Here is a 14,564-nt window from a genome sequence, read left to right as displayed (position 1 = left end):
TCGGAAGGACTGACTCTGCATATAGGAAAGTAAAAACAATCTTCGATGAAATTTAAAGCAAGGGTGGTAAGATTGAGAGTGCAACGGGAATTCCTCTCTCAAATGCGCAGGAGAGAGCGAATAGGTGGAAAAAATACATTGGAACCGTCTATGAGGGGAAAAATTTGTCTGATGTGATAGAAGAAGGAACAGGAGTCGATTTAGAAGAGATAGGGAATCCAGTATTGGAATCAGAATTTAAGAGAGCTTTGGAGGTCTTAATACCAAATAAGGCAGAAGTGACATACAGTATTCCATACGAATTTCTAAAATCATTTGGGGACAAGGCAACAAAATGACTATTCACATTGGTGTGTAGAATGTATGAGTCTGGCGACCTATCATCTGACTTTCGGAAAAAAAACATCACCCACACAATCCCGAAGACCGCAACAGCCGCGAAGTGCGAGAATTATCGCACAATCAGTTTCACAGCTTATGCATCCAAGTTGCTGACCAGAATAATATACAGAAGAATGAAAAAGAAAACTGAAAATGTGTTAGATGGCTATTAGTTTGGGTCCAGGAAATGTAAAGTCACTCGAGAGGCAATTCTGACGTTACGGTTGGTATGGAGTCAAGACTAAAGAAAATCAAGACACGTTTATAGGATTTGTCGACCTGGAAATAGTATTCGACAGTATAAAGTGGTGAAAGATGTTCTAAATTCTAAGAAAAATAGGAATAAGCTATACAGAGAGACGGGTAATGTACAATATGAAACAGCCAACAAGGAATAATAAGATTTGACGACCAAGAACGAAGTGCTCGGATTAAAAAGTGTGTAAGCCAGGGTTGCAGTCTTTTGTCGCTATTGTTCAGTCTGTACATCGAAGAAGCAATGATGGAAATAAAAGAAAGGTACAGGTGTCGGATTAAAATTCATGGTGAAAGGATATCAATGACACGATTCTCTGATAACATCGCTATACTGAGTGAAAGTGAAGCAGAATAACATGATCTGCTGAATGGAATGAACGGTCTAATGAGTACAGAATATGTATTGAGAGCAAATCTGAGAAAGACGAAAATAATGAGACGCAGCAGAAATGAGAACAACAAGAAACTTAACATCAGGATTTATGGTAACGAAGAAGATGAAGGTAAGTAATTCTACTACCAAGGTAGCAAAATAACCAATCGCGGACGGATCAAGGAGGACATCAAAAGCAGACCATCACTGGCAAAAAGAACATTCATGGCCAAAAGAAGTTTACTAGTATCAAACATAGGCCTTAATTTGAGGAAGAAATTTCCGAGAATGTACGTTCGGAGCACAGCATTGTATGGTAGTGAAACACGGACTGTGGGAAAACCGGAACAAAAGAGAATCTAAGGATTTGAGATGTTGTGTTACAGGCGAATGTTGAAAATTAGGTGGACTGATAAGGTAAGGAACGAGGAGTTTCTGCGCAGAATCGGAGAGGAAAGGAATAAGAGGAAGACGCTGACAAGGAGAAGGGAAATGCTGGTAGGACATCTGTTAAAACATCAGGGAGTAACTTTCATGGTACTAGAGGGAGTTGTAGAGGGCAAGAACTGTAGAGGAAGACAGAGATTGTAGTAAAAAAAAAAAGTCTCGCTCTTTTTCCTCCACGAGTGCGTCTGCGTGGCATGGTTGCCTTCTTGCTTCTCACTTTTTCACCATGCAAAGCCTTCTTACTGTAAGCACTCCCTATCAAAAGGGTAGACACAGACGGTGCTCTGGTAGCCATGTCACTACGCTATCTGCTGGAGGGCGACACTGTAACCATTATCAGTAAATCTACTATCTCAGGTGGCAGATGCCTTCATGGGTTGAAAACAGACGTCGTCTTTCCAGGTGTACTAATATGTTTCCGGCAGTGTGTGCGGAAAATAGTAAGATGCTCCTGCACTTCTACTGGAAGCAATGCATATTGTCGTATACGGTATCTCTGAGCCAACTACTGTTATTTCTTGACACTAATATCCTGACGAATCAACGACATTGTAAATGACGAAAAGTCATCTTAATTAAGTCTATGCTTTGAAGATGGGGGAAGTGAACTCAAGAATGGGTCGGAGAGGAGTTTTGCGAGCTATGTACTTGTTGGATAAGTCTTTAGAATTATTCCAATGAACCTCAAACCAAACTTGAATTACGTAACAATTTACCTCAAGAGACTTAAATGGCAACGACTAAATAAGCTAACGTCTTTCTGTAAAATAGAGACAGCTACCAGTGGGCTGCCATTAGCCGTCTGGTTTCAGTAGCGTCAAGCAAATTCAACTCTTCCCGTTCACTCGGCGTCATCAGTCTGGGTGGAGACGGCGGATATTCGTGACACGTTGAAGTCTGCAGATTCTTAGATACCTGTTCACAACAGTTGCCTTGGTGCATTACGATACATTTACCACAGGATATACGCACTATCACGCTATTTTGCCACTCATCTCCTATTTCTTTTCTATGGCATCTGAGAAACAGCCATTCGTTCATGATTCTCGGATACAAGGTATTCCTTTTCCATGACAGTAATGAGCAACTGTGTACAACAACATTATGTAACTACTTAACCACTGTTCATCTTCTTGATGTATAGGTGTATCATAACTAACACAGCTGCAAGTATCCGGTAATAAAGACAAAACGTGACACTAAAATGTGAGTCAGCATATGAACCGTTAGTGAGATAATTGTGAATGTTATGTTACTGGTTACGCCGAATCGGTGACTCCAGTATGAAATATTGTCCTCGTTAGTACAAATTTGGTTGAAATATAATCTTTTCGGTTACGTTCTCTTCCGATTATCTAATCATGAATACTAACTTAAAATTTGCTGCTGATTATCTCTGCTTTTTATGCAGAAACAGCTTTAACCTGGAATTCATATTAACTTCAACAAGATGTTGTTACATCATAATAATTTCCAGACAGAATAATAATGAAAAAACAATGAAGGTAGTACAGGTAGGACTGAAACGTGTATGGGCGAAACAAAAATAAACAAACCTTGTCCTCCATAAACAGAATTTCTCTCTAACTGCTGACTGTACTTTAAATAAATAAATAATAAATAAATAAATCTTTATTCATTCACAGAGTAGAAACGTTGAAAGGTGGCTACACTGAGCCACAGCGCCAGAGATTGCACCAAAGAGTTTTATTCCGCCGCCTCCACTGGCAGTGCTTGTTGAGATGTGGTAGGAGTCAGTCGGTGTTGAGATGATGTACTAGGGAGTGCTTGTTCCATGTTTTATGCAGTTGTTTGATGGGCTAGACAGCAGATGTTGTTCGAATGGAGATATTGTAATGATCAGAGTGCTTTTCGTCAATATATATGAAGGTAAAAAAAATTCCTTTTTTTTCATTATGTCTTAAACAATGCCTCGTCACAGGTTCAGTCAACAAAGCATCTGGCTCGTGTTCTTGTATTAGAGTGTAATTCTGGTTTTCTTGCGCAATTATAGTATTTCTATTTTTTTTAATTACTTCAGTATAAATGGTATTTAAAATTTCTTGTCTTATTGAAGAAGAACCGTGCCAGATGTGTACGTTGAATCACACTTCCACACACAGAACAGTTACACTTGTGCTTTAGTTTCGTACGTTTTATAGTTGCTGGGGACTTAATTAATTAATTGTGTTGACGGAAATTGCCTTTCATTCTTTGTTGTTATTCTATGCGGTCAGATTGCGTACAAATACTAGTCAGGGCCAACCGTTTACGAGACAGCGTAACCGAACAGACAGCGACTAAAAATAAGAAAGTATTTGCATTCATTATATATAATTAAGCCCCCATGCACGTGGCGACCGCTGCTTCGGATCGTCCCTTGGAATTCTTCTGATTGTAAAAATAGTAGACAGTAGTATTGTTGTAGTAATTTGTAGTTTAGTAATTGTAGTCTATATTGCATGTGTAGATTTGGTAATTGTCATTTTTCTAATGGTATCTTTTGCAGAATTTAATTTTTGTTGTCTACGGGTTTGACAATTTAGTGCAATTATTTCAATTGTTCGTTAATCGTGTTTGAGGGAAGCATTTCGTGTGAATGATATTGTTGATGATAAAGTGTCATTGTGTGTAATTTTCATATAGTGACGAGTTTTGTATATTTTGTAAATGATTACGCAATCGATGAAAAAGGCAAAAATGATGGATAGTCAGAATGACGAAATTGTTGACATGGCGAACTCGCCAACACAGGACAACAGTATGATGAATAATGAAGTTGAAAACAATTTAATAAGTCGGGAGAATAGTCCGGAACCAATTCAAATTTTTTCACAATCAAAAAATTTTCAGAATACGAGATTAACGACAGAAGATTCTGGGATAGTATCGAACACAGATAGCTTTACTGCTATGACAAAGGAAGTTAGTTTTACGGGAAATGTTAGGGGCGAAAAGAATTTCGAACAAGTTAATATGGAGCAGTTGATGAGTGCAATATTAAATTTTCGATCTGAATTTAAAACAGAAATGGGAACTTTGGCAACACGGTTAGACTCACAAATAGGAACAATTAAAACTGATATGGCAACAATGGAAACACGGTTAGGATCTGAATTAAAAACAGTGGCAACACGTTTAGAAACAGAGATGGAAACAATGGAAACATGGTTAGATTCACGAATAGGGACATGTTTCAAAAACATGAAAGATGAATTAAAGAAAGAAATTAGAGAGGAAGTACAACCGATTTTGAATGCTCACAATAATAGATTAATTTCAATAGAAATCAGACAAAAGGAACAGGATAGAGAACAGGAGGAAAGAGATCGCGTGATAGTACAGAAATTTTCAGAGTTAAATATACAACGTGCACACGATAAGGAAGAAATATTTGAGAGAATCGAGGAATCCGTACCAAATGACAGAATAAATAACCTAACACAACAATATGAACAGTTAACTACTAAATGTGCCAATACTGAAATCCGAGTCGCGACACTTACGGAAGAAGTAAATAAACAGAAAGAAAAAATAGGTGACTTATCGGAAAGAGTTGAGGAGATTGCAGATAGATTGACAAGTCTTAGTTTAAATGGGGACAGAGAGTCAGATGATACAGCTCCATCGCCATTTACAGAAACCGAAGAGTACCAGAACATAAATAAGCATGTTGAAAATCAAGGAAAATTTAATGAACGTGTTAAAAGGGAATTTGAAGCATTACAAAAGCAAGTCAAACTAATTGAAGGCGAAATCGTAGGAAAAGACAGCAAAAGAAATTTGGAATCACAGATAGCAGAGGGGTTTGAAGAAAGTAATTTGTTTCATTTACGGGATGCAACAAGACAGCGCCAGGCGCGCGAACTTGACAATAATCGACATTGGGACAGGGACAGACATGGTAGGTCTTTGTCGCCACGAGGCGAAAACTTTGACTATAGACACTTTTTGACTGTTCGGAAATTTAAGATCTTTCGCAATTCTAAGAATGACACACATCCATGTTCATGGTTAGATCAATTTACGTACGCACTTCCGCCAGATTTGCCACAAAGTCACAAACTGGAAATTATGTGCGGCTATTAAAGTCCTCAGGGGATTCACTACACTAAGTGAATATGTGCCGTAGCGTGCATAGGGCCCCAAGCTGTAGTGGTGCTATTTCCCTTTTAGTTTTCTGCACCGCTGCCTACTCTTTTACTATTCTTTGTGTGGTGTCACCGCCAGACATCACACTTGCTAGGTGGTAGTTTTAAATCGGCCGCGGTCCATTAGTACATGTCGGACCCGCTTGTCGCCACTGTGTGATCGCAGACCGAGCGCCACCACAAGGCAGGTCTCGAGATACGGACTAGCACTCGCCCCAGTTGTACGGACGACGTAGCTAGCGATGCACACTGATGAAGCCTCGCTCATTTGCAGAGCAGATAGTTAGAATAGCCTTCAGCTAAGTCAATGGCTACGACCTAGCAAGGCGCCATTAGTAACATTGCATGTATCTAAAGAGTCTCACTTGTATCGCCACAATCTCCAGATGTACCAAAAGGATGGATTAAAGTTAAGTATTCCAGAAGCTACGCACTTTTCTTTATAGCATTCATTACGTATCCTGTTTCAGACCTCACGCCCATCTGCGTAAGCGTAGCGCGTGCCTTTCGGCTTCCTCTCATTGTGTCTAGGCTGTCTTGTCTAGACACAACACTTTGCATCTGTCAAAACAACTCTTCGACTATCAATCTATCTAGAGAATCGGTAAAGATTAACCGGATATGACGATTTTACCCAAAAGAGATTTCGGAAATTACCGTTTGGACTTACTGTACCTTCAGCAGCATTCATTCGTAGTTTAAACGAAATTTTACCTGTTTATCTTCGTGACAATATTACTTCATATGTTGACGATATTCTTATTGCTAAACGTTCTTGGAGTGAGCACAACAAAATTTTGGATTCATTATTACGTATCTTTGCAAGAGTTGGCGTTACAGTGAGCTTGGAAAAATCTGAATTTGGTCGTTCTCAGGTGAAATTTCTCGTTCTCAGGTGAAATTTCTACAGAAGGTATTCTTCCTGATGCAGAGAAACTAGATGCTATTCGTAATTATGCTGTTCCCACCACAAAACGTGATGTTCGTAGTTTCCTTGGTGTCTGTAATTTTCTTAGATGCTGTGTTAGATTGGACAATTTGGCCACACCTCGTTTATGTGAACTATTGGAAAGAATTCTAATTGGTGTTGGGATGAGGAAGCTCAATCAGAATTTGAACAACTTCGTGATGCTTTAGTTGGTGCTCCACTTCTTTCACATCCGGATTTATCTAAAGATTTTTGTTTGGCGACGGACTCATCATACAAAGGCCTAGGTGCACATTTATTTCAAGAGATAGAAGATAACGGCGTTGTAGTGCAGAAAACTATTGCCGATCTGTTCTTTCCAAATGCAAATTATGTCAAAAGGCTAAGCCACCAACTATTTCTCACAGTGCACCGTTGTTTCCTATCATTCCAGCGAAATTAAAGGAGATGGCTGCAGTCGATTTGTTCGGTCCAGTGGTTCGTTCTACTAATGGTTTTGCGTACATTTTCGTAGCAGTGGAACTGACATCAAAATATGTGTGTTTTACACCTTTACGCAAAGCAACAGCTCGTTCAGTATCTAATGCTTTCATCAAACATTTTCTTAAAGAAGTGGGTCACGTTGATAAGGTTATATCAGATAATGGATCACAGTTTCGTTCTAAAATTTGGCTTCGTATTCTAAGGCGTCGTAAGATTAAACCAATTTTCATTTCACTTTTTCACCCTCAATCTAACGCTTCAGAGAGATGGATGAAGGAAATTAATAAATTGTGTCGTCTTTATTGTCATCAGAATCACAGAACTTGGGATCAGTATCTTCATATTTTTCAAAACATTCTAAATGAACTTCCTAATGGAGGAGGAGGATATTAGTGTTTAACGCCCCGTCGACAACGAGGTCATTAGAGACGGAGCGCAAGCTCGGGTGAGGGAAGGATGGGGAAGGAAATCGGCCTTGCCCTTTCAAAGGAACCATCCCGGCATTTGCCTGAAGCGATTTAGGGAAATCACGGAAAACCTAAATCAGGATGGCCGGAGACGGGATTGAACCGTCGTCCTCCCGAATGCGAGTCCAGTGTGCTATCCACTGCGCCACCTCGCTCGGTAAACTCCCTAATGATTCAACTTCTTTACCGCCTATATTGATATTAAAAAATAAAGCACCGACAAATCGCATTTCTCAAATCGTTCCTTTTCCGCCTACACGGAAACTGCGGCATTCTGAGTTGTGAACTTGGCTCTACGAAATATTGCATCTGCGGCTGGTAGAAGAGAGAAATCAGCTAAATGTCCTGGTCGTTTAAAAATCTTGTCAGTTGGTCAAAAGGTGTTAATTAAGTCTCATCGTTTGTCTCACAAAGGAAAAGGCTTGTGTCGCAAATTTTTTCTGCTTTATAACGGTCCATATAGAGTTCGCAAAATTATTCATGATAACACCGTCGAAGTAGAAACTCTTAAATCTCGGCGCTCTAAGGGAATACATCATATATCGAACGTTAAAATTTTTGTGGAATGACATACTTTTGAGACATCAGCAGTTACACGTAAACACACGGAGAGTATAAGGATACCGCGCCGTGTTCCGGCGGCGGCAGATACTCAAAGCAACAGTGAAGTCTGCGCGCCGCACAAGGCAGTCGTTGACCGCAAACAATTACTTCCTACGTCACGCGCCTACAGCTGATCGAGCGCTCAGTGCGAATCCACTGATAGCCGTAAACAAATACACAGTCTAATTTCTCTGATTCAATTCAGTATAAAGCTATAGTGACTTGGTAAATTATGTTATTAACGTTCAGTATTTTTCAGGATACGGTTGTATAAAATATTTAAGAACTTCAGGTTAATTCTGTGTGTGTCCGACGTTAAGGGGACTTGCTATCGAGAAATTTTCAGGAAGAATGTAATTTCGAAGAAGAAACTAATAAACTAAAAAGGTAACTATTAATTGAGTTTATTTTTCAGGTAACATATTTCCACTTAGGTACGTACTTTAGACGTAATTTGCTGCTCCCGATTACGTGATTTATACTTTGTGCTAAATTTTATGTTCTATGAATTTACTTGTGAAGCGACGTGCTTGTGTCCATTTGCTGATTTTGACAATGATTGATTAATGAACAGGGTTGTTACTTATGTATATTATGCATCGCTTGGCTGCTATGCTTTTTCACTGATGTCATATTTTTTTTTATTATGTGCCAGCTGTGCTTATTTATTTAAATTATAATTGTCACCTGATTAACAGAATCTTCCGTCAGTTCTTGGTAGAACAACATTATAATAATAAATGGAAAGCACCAGTTTGCTTTTGTTCTGCAATATTATAGAACAAAAGCAAACTGGTGCTTTTCATTTATTATTGTCACCTGATTAGTTGTGCTGATATGGTTATGTATGTAAGTTATACTTTGTGATTTATCTGCTTGCACCTTCATGTTTACTTATTAAGATTACATACGAACATTTATTTGCTTATGCTGATATGATGATAATGACCTGTTTATTATGTAAGATATATCTTTGCTGCTTTGCGTATGGATTGCATATTTACATATTTCTGTTTTGTTGTCATAACTACTCTTTAATTTGGTATATAGAAATGCTGATATACTGTGTACGAACATAGAGTTTAGGTCATACTATGGTATTAGTTATAGATTGTTTGCTTGGCAGAGCCTCGTTGTAGGGATTTGCATGTTTTGCTTACGCTCAGTGCCTTATATTTTTAAGATAAGAAAATAAACTGCTATAATTCGACGAACGACATTAGTACAAGAAACTTCATAGAAGTCACATGAGCTGGAGGTTTTATGGAAGCTGTATAAATTTATGCTAATAGGAAGAAAGCTAACGACAAGACATACCAACACTAGGTTTAGACCATTGACAGTTATTACACTGCATTTTTCGTGAGCAATTGAAATAGTAAGTGACACTTGACACAAGAAATACTCCACATGTTTGCTTCTGCCATGATTCTTGAAGTGGTGTACACACTATGAAATATTACTATCATTCATACTACGTACTCGTACTTACTTACTGAGAGTTATTCGAACTAAAGGCTGTTAAAGGTCATGTATGCATTTCTTTTATTTTATGATGGACAAGATAACCAAAATGTATTTTAAAATTCGTAATGAGTAGAAGATTTGGGTCAGATGGATTACACAGAGGTTGTGTGTGGACATTGTCTTCGGATTGTATGGGATGATGAAGTTTGCACTAGGATTTTATCTGTACTTGTTCGAGGAGACTGACTAGAAGAAAGAGTTCTTATGGAAGGGAAATGATATTGGCGATAAGGTTTATATGTGTCGACGTATTGAAGAGATGTTATTGAGGTATTGAGATTGTGTGAAGCTGATGATTATTGGAGTTTTGGTGGACTAGAGGTAAGGTAAATGATATTGATGATAAGGTTTATATGTATCGATGTAAGAAGTATTATTGAAGTATTAAGATTATGTGGTGCTGATAATTATTGGAGTTTTGGTGGCTAAGAGGTAAAGTAAGTGAGGAGCACATTTTTTTTTTTTTTTGTTGGTCTATATGGAACAAGGAGGATGAAGATAGCAGACTAGAACACTCAAGTGGAAAGAAGATTGTCTACACACACACTTTGTTAAATCAATAAGCAGTATATACTTTTTTTTGAAGAGAGGAAGTATTTGCATATCTTGGCACACTGACAGTTGTTCAGCAACAGTACATTTGATTTAGCTTGGCAGACATTGCTCTTGACATGATGACTATGACGTTGACTAACTATCGTTGACTGTTATACATTGCTGCCACTACCACTTGATACACATGATGAACATAAAAATTTTGACAGAATTGCATTTACACAGTTAACACTATTCAATTACACAGTAGCACTAATGTGGACGAAAGATGAGTGAGTGTGTTTTGTGTGTTTTCCCTTCCTAATCCCAGATAATTGGTACCGACCTATCTCCTAAATATTATTTTACTTGTTTGTTGTGGCTTGCAGTGACACCCATAAATATTATAGGTTTACTGATATTTGTGTATTGTAATAGTAATATGACAATTATCTGATATCATTTGTGTGTTTATTATAATTTGTATGTTTAGTGTAAGAGCATTGATAATAATTTTGTAAAAGCAATTGTGTGTGCATTCAAACTGTTGTTCACACCTGCACCTGTTCAACATTGATGTGTGACACTTGGAAATGTTTAATTTCTGCTGCTGAACTGTGTGATTAGTGATAGTGAATATTATGGACTGTTACTTGCACTTTTTCTACATGATTGGTGCCACTAGGACATGTTCAATTTCTGCTGATAAACTCTGATGAACAGTGTGATTAGTGATAGTGAATATTATGGACTGCTGTCTGCACCTACTCAACATTGCTGGGTGCCACTAATGGAACTGTTTCTGCTGAATGATGTCACTTGTTGCTGTCTGCACCTGTTCAACATTGCTGGGTGCCACTAATGGAACTGCTTCTACTGACATAATGTCACTTGTTGGTGTCTGCACTTGTTCAACATTGCTGGGTGCCACTGATGGACTGCTTCTACTGACATAATGTCACTTGTTGGTGTCTGCACCTGTTCAACATTGCTGGGTGCAACTGATGGAACTGCTTCTATTGAAATGATGTCACTTGTTGGTGTCTGCACCTGTTCAACATTACTGGGTGCCACTGATGGACTGCATCTATTGAAATAATGTCACTTGTTGGTGTCTGCACCTGCTCAACGTTACTGGGTGGCACTGATGGACTGCTTCTACTGAAATGATGTCACTTGTTGGTGTCTGCACCTGCTCAACATTACTGGGTGCCACTGATGGAACTGCTTCTACTGAAAAGACGTCACCTGTTAGTGTCTGCACTTGCTCAACATTGCTGGGTGCCACTGATGGACTGCATCTATTGAAATAATGTCACTTGTTGGTGTCTGCACCTGCTCAACATTGCTGGGTGCCACTGATGGACTGCTTCTACTGAGAATCATTGAAAGCATTTTATGTGAACATTTGTATAGACTGATTTTTTGTGTATTGTGTAAACTATTATGTAATGTCACATGTATGAAAGAATTTGTATTGCTTACTGTATTTTATATATTAGGTTATTGAAAGGTCAGTGCAAAGCCAAAATTTTATCTAATTATGTGATATTTGCGTATTAATATTATCTTTTATTTTGTCTGTATTTTTGTGGACGAATTTGGTGGTATTTTCACCACCAATGCTGGCAAAAATACCATCAAATTCTGGCCCATGGAGGAAGGGCATATAAAAGGTGGCTACACTGAGCCACAGCGCCAGAGATTGCGCCAAAGAGTTTTATTCCGCCGCCTCCACTGGCAGTGCTTGTTGAGATGTGGTAGGAGTCAGTCGGTGTTGAGATGTTGTAGTACGGAGTGCTTGTTCCACGTTTTATGCAGTTGTTTGATGGGCTAGACAGCAGATGTTGTTCGAGTGGAGATATTGTAATGATCAGAGTGCTTTTCGTCAAATTCCTTTTTTTTTCATTATGTCTTAAACAATGCCTCGTCACAGGTTCAGTCAACAAAGCGTCTGGCTCGTGTTCTTCTATTAGAGCGTAATTCTGGTTTTCTTGCGCAATTATAGTATTTCTATTTTTTTAATTACTTCAGTATAAATGGTATTTAAAATTTCTTGTCTTATTGAAGAAGAACCGTGCCAGATGTGTACGTTGAATCACACTTCCACACACAGAACAGTTACAATTGTGCTTTGGTTTCGTACGTTTTATAGTTGCTGGGGACTTAATTAATTAATTGTGTTAACGGAAATTGTCTTTCATTCTTTGTTGTTATTCTATGCAGTCAGATTGCGTACAAATACTAGTCAGGGCAACCGTTTACGAGACAGAGTAACCGAGCAGACAGCGACTAAAAATAAAAAAGTATTTGCACTCATTACATGTAATTAAGCCCCATGCAACGTCTCTGTAGTGACCACTGAGATGCGCAGAACTGGCTTTGTGTTGTCAACATACATTGCCATCGTGATCTTGGGACGGCGTAGCTTTGACCGTAATTCGTCCTACAAATTTTGAATGTCATCATATCACTAGTAAAGACAGATTGCCTTCATAGGTGCTGTGGATTTTGTATAGGCTTTTTGTAGGTACCATAACAATTTGCACTTGATTCTTCGAATAAACTGTGCTCTTAACTTTGAAAAGCAAAATGACCGAGCATCACGTAACGGCACCTTTACATCAGCGTGCATTTGCACTATTCGTCACTTCAGCCATTTCGCTTAGGCCCGTACTGAACGGTGAAAGTGAGGTTATGAATCACCAACGGTGATACAAAAAGTCAGAGTATACAATCGGAATCGAAGAACTAACAACGACAAATATTATTAATAGCCAAAGCAAACTCCACAACGTATGTTCTTGATCAGTTTTGTTTCATAAACTGCTGAGGAGTGAAACAACATTTCAAAACATCGACATTAGTACAAACACCTCAAACAATAGCTATAAAGAAATAAACTGAGCATGTTTACCTTATACATCATGTTTTTTTCCCCTCACGTAACTAATAATGTCATATAAACAGCTATATTTTTCTGTCCTTCGCATCATACATTGTGGGTGTCAGCTCTGTTCTGTAATTGTAAAATCTAAATAATTTTTCACTTTCAGACATCTGACCTAGCTTGTGAAAGAACATTGAATGGAAAATGTATCCAAGTTGTCAAGAAATATTTGCTATCTGCAACGAAAATGAAGCATAATAATAAAATAAATTCAAGGAAGATACAAATGCATAAAATGCACTACTATAACATGAGTAAGTGCGGCGAAAATAGGTTAACTTAAGTTATTAGCAGACGCCGATACTGTTAAAATTTACTTCCCGAGAAACCTCGACGTCCTGTGATTTGACGTGACGGGCCGTTGACGGTGTGTGTCAGTGCCGTCATTTGAAATGCACTGTGAATTATTTTGATGTGACTTGAATTGACACGACGCGACGACCAGTATGAGTTGGCCTTAACCAAACAACGTCGTCTCGAGATCACGTGACAAATACAGCTTAATGTTGACACCATGCACAGAAGGCAACGTTCACTCCAGAGATATTTCTACTCTATGTATTCATTACGTTATAAATTAAGAGAATGGTACCCAAAACACAACGCAGGGAAAGTAGCAAGAACTCCAACACCATATTAATTAGGTGCTAGCGCCTTTGAAATGAATAGGAAATGGTATTCAGGTTCTCGTACAATGACTCGGATAGCCGCGCACGTTAGCACGCTACTGCCTGGATCCGGGGAGGCGTGCCGGCGGATAACGTCGAGGGCCGGTGTACCGGCCAGCCGAGATGTGGGTTTTAGGGGGTTTTGCACATCTGACTGGGTGCATACCGGGCAGGTACCCACGTCCCGCCATTTACACGACTAGCAAAGATTTCTAACACATTCTCACACTTCCGCACTGGATAGGACTAGATGCAGAAAGATGGAACAGTGTTGGCGACAGGAAGGCCATCCGACCACAAGAAACTTAAATCATTTAATAAAAGCAAGTCTTCTAGTCCAGACTGTATAACAAGCAGGTTCCTTTTGGAGTATGCTGATGCATTAGCTCCATACTTAACAATCACGTACAACCGTTCGCTCGACGAAAATATCCGTACCCAAAGACTGGAAAGTTGCACAGGCCACACCAATATTCAAGAAAGGTAGTAGGAGTAATCCACTAAATTGCAGGCCCATATCGTTAACGTCGATATGCAGCAGGATTTTGGAACATATATTGTGCTCGAACATTATGAATTACCTCGAAGGAAACGGTCTATTGACACACAATCAACATGGATTTAGAAAACATCGCTCCTGTGAAACACAACTAGCTCTTTATTCACATGAAGTTCTGAGTGCTGTTGACAAGGGATTTCAGATCGATTCCGTATTCCTGGATTTCCGGAAGGCTTTTGACACTGTACCACACAAGCGGCTCGTAGTAAAATTGCGTGCTTATGGAATATCGTCT

This window comes from Schistocerca americana, chromosome 4 (genome assembly GCF_021461395.2).
Source record: "Schistocerca americana isolate TAMUIC-IGC-003095 chromosome 4, iqSchAmer2.1, whole genome shotgun sequence".
NCBI classification, from domain to species: Eukaryota; Metazoa; Arthropoda; class Insecta; order Orthoptera; family Acrididae; genus Schistocerca; species Schistocerca americana.
This window is presented reverse-complemented; position numbering follows the sequence as displayed.